This window comes from Peromyscus maniculatus, chromosome 2 (assembly GCF_049852395.1).
Source record: "Peromyscus maniculatus bairdii isolate BWxNUB_F1_BW_parent chromosome 2, HU_Pman_BW_mat_3.1, whole genome shotgun sequence".
Classification (NCBI taxonomy): domain Eukaryota; kingdom Metazoa; phylum Chordata; class Mammalia; order Rodentia; family Cricetidae; genus Peromyscus; species Peromyscus maniculatus.
Window position 1 is genome coordinate 32328950 of NC_134853.1, and position 3057 is coordinate 32332006.

A 3057-nucleotide genomic window follows, 5' to 3' on the forward strand; every position below is an offset into this window, starting at 1 on the left:
TGGCTTTTCTTGATGGCGAGTCCACTATTACTGTTTTGAGACTGCCCAGTGGTTCTCAATCTGTGGATTGCACCCCCTTTGGGAGTTAAATAACACTTTCATAGGGGTCACCCAAGACCATCAGAAAACACATTTACACTACAATTTTTTGTTGTTTGTTTTTGCTGTTTTTTTCCTTTAGTCTTTAGTCTTTTGGGGAACCCACCACCCAACTCCCAAATAAATCATACACGAAGGCTTATTATTACTTATAAACACCCAGCCTTAGCTTGGCTTGTTTCTTGGCAGCTTTCCTTAACTTAAATTATCCCATCTACTTTTTACCTCTGGGCTTTTCCCATTCTCTTACTTCTATAAATCTTACTCTTACTCTGTGGCTTTCTGTGTGGCTAGGTGGCTGGCCCATAGAGTTCTCTTCCTCCTCTGGCTCTCTTTTTCTATTCCCCCTGATTTCTCCTTCTACTTATCCTCTCTGCCTGCCAGCCCCATTTGTTTTTCTCTCTTTCCTTGCTATTGATGGATCAGCTCTTTATTAGACCATCAAGTGTTTTAGACAGGCACAGTAACACAGCTTCACAAGAGTTAAACAAAAGTAACACACCTTAAAATAATATTCCCCAACAACAATTCTTAACAGTAGCAAAATTACAGTTATAAAGTAGCAATGAAAATAATTTTATGGTTGGGGGTCAGCACAACATGGAGAACCTTACTAAAGGGTTGCAGCATTAGGAAGGTTGAGAACCACTGGGTTAGAGAGTTTTTTCCCTTGTTACTAGTTCTACAGCTTGCTGTCATATAGCTAAATATGTTTTTCTTTTTGTTCATCTTACTTGAGATCACCTAGTATCCTGCAAATGTGTTTGTGATCTTTCACTCATTTTAAAATTCTTAAGTATTGTTTTCAAATATTATTGTACCTGTGTTCACTATTTAAAAGGGAGCTCTATGTGCACACAAAGAAGATTTAATGCATTCCCAGTGAGAATTCTTTTCTCCTATTTCATGTATCTTCTTCATGTATGTATTCCCTCCTTTTATTTCTCTGCATTGCATGCATGGAAACTTTGTGTGATTTATCCTTCAATCCATTGATTTTTTTTCATTACCTAACTACTATTTAATATCCCACTAAGCTTTAATGTTGAAAATTTTCATTTTTATTTCTAGCAATTCTATTTATCTGATGTGTTGGTTTCTTTTATTAAGTTATTTAAATTCTGTAGATCCCTTGACCTTCTATAGTTTACTTAATGTTTGTTTAATAAGCATGTCAGAACCAGGTTAATCCCCAGAAATGATGACAGTAATAAGGAACTCTTTGGACCACCATGCAGAACCAGAACTAGACAGTGATGGGTAAGACCCTTCTTGACCAGGATTGCTTAATTACATATATATCCTATATCTTGCCCTAATACAAAGTACAATAATAACAACTGTTTTATGATCTGTTTCTGGTCATTTAAGTAGCTGCTTTTCAATTATGTTCTTTGTTGTTTCTACTCATTGTGCCTTGAACAGTCCAAGATAATGTAGGAATTGTAGTCTCCAATGAAGACGTTTCCAAAGAACATGTGGCATTGCTCATCCCAGGACCTGGGAAGTAACGCTATCAGGATTGCGTTAATCAAAAAGATATGCAGTTCTACACAAGAGTCTGGTGAGGCAAACTGGGGCTTCAATGCCTTGGCAGGGTTGGTCAACTTCTGACTGTTATAGTGAGAGTCTAGACATTTCTAGCCTCAGCTTATGTTGGAAGAATATTCTGTTATTTCTACCACGTGGTAAAGCTTGGTTTTACATTTTTCATTTCCATATCTTATAAAACCATCAAAACAAAAAGTTAAATTCATCAGTCTCTGTGGTGGTAATCTAATTGTACTGAAATATTATTTTGATTGTATGTTAATAAATAAAGTTGTCTGGGGGTCAGAGCTATTAGAGCCATAGCAAGAGTGTGGCGGTGGTGGCACACGCCTTTAATCCCATAAGATCTCTGTGTGTTCAGGGATACAGTCAGCATTGGAGACATATGCCTTTAAGACCTAGGGGGCTGTACATTCAGACAGTGATGAGGCAGTCATGTGTTTGGGTTTACAACCAATGAGAAGGCAGAACAACATACTATAAAAAAACGAACCGACAGGAAGTAGGTCTCTCTTCGCGAAGCTGGGACAGCAGGAGGAAGGGTGAGATTTTAGCTCTGAGCTCTGACTTCTCGGCTTTCTCTTTTACATTGTTTCTGTGTTTCTTATTTAATAAGACGGTTGGTTACATCTACTTCTGGCGCCCAACGTGGGGCTCGAACCCACGACCCTGAGATTAAGAGTCTCATGCTCTACCGACTGAGCTAGCCGGGCCCTCTAGCACAAGGCAATGATGAGATTGATAAATTATTGATAGGAAATGTGCTGGAGGCCTCAGAATTTCATAAAAAACATCACGTTAATAGTAAAGGTTTAAAAAAGGATTTTTCCATAACCTGGCAACAAGCCAAAGAAATAGTAAAGAAATGTCCTACTTGTTCCTTCTACAATCAAACGCCATTATCAGCAGGATGTAACCCAAAGGGTACTCAGAGAAATGAAATCTGGCAGATGGACGTGTTTCACTTTGCAGAATTTGGAAAATTGAAATATGTACACCACACTATCGATACTTATTCAGGATTTCAATAGGCAACTGCTTTGAGTTCTGAAAAAGCTGATTCTGTAATCACTCATTTGCTAGAAGTTATGGCCATCATGGGTATACCTGCACAAATCAAAACTGACAATGCTCCATCATATGTCTCTGTTAAAATGAAACAGTTTTTTGCTTATTACAATATAAAGCATATTACAGGCATACCACATAATCCTACAGGTCAAGCAGTTATAGAAAGATCAAACAGAACTCTAAAGGATATGCTAAACAAACAGAAATGGGTAACAAAAACCCCCAGAAATAGACTGCATAATGCTCTTCTAACTTTGAATTTTCTGAATGCCAATGAGAAAGGAACAACAGCTGCAGAGAGACATTGGATAATAGAAAAAACCACAGAATTAAATC

General features: G+C 37.7%; 1 non-coding gene across 1 annotated transcript; it reads right to left on the reverse strand.

The window, feature by feature from the left end:
• Positions 1–2290: 2290 nt before the first annotated feature.
• Trnak-cuu (transfer RNA lysine (anticodon CUU)) lies at positions 2291–2363 on the reverse strand. The gene has a single exon. It is a non-coding gene; the product is annotated as a tRNA-Lys (tRNA).
• Positions 2364–3057: the final 694 nt, after the last annotated feature.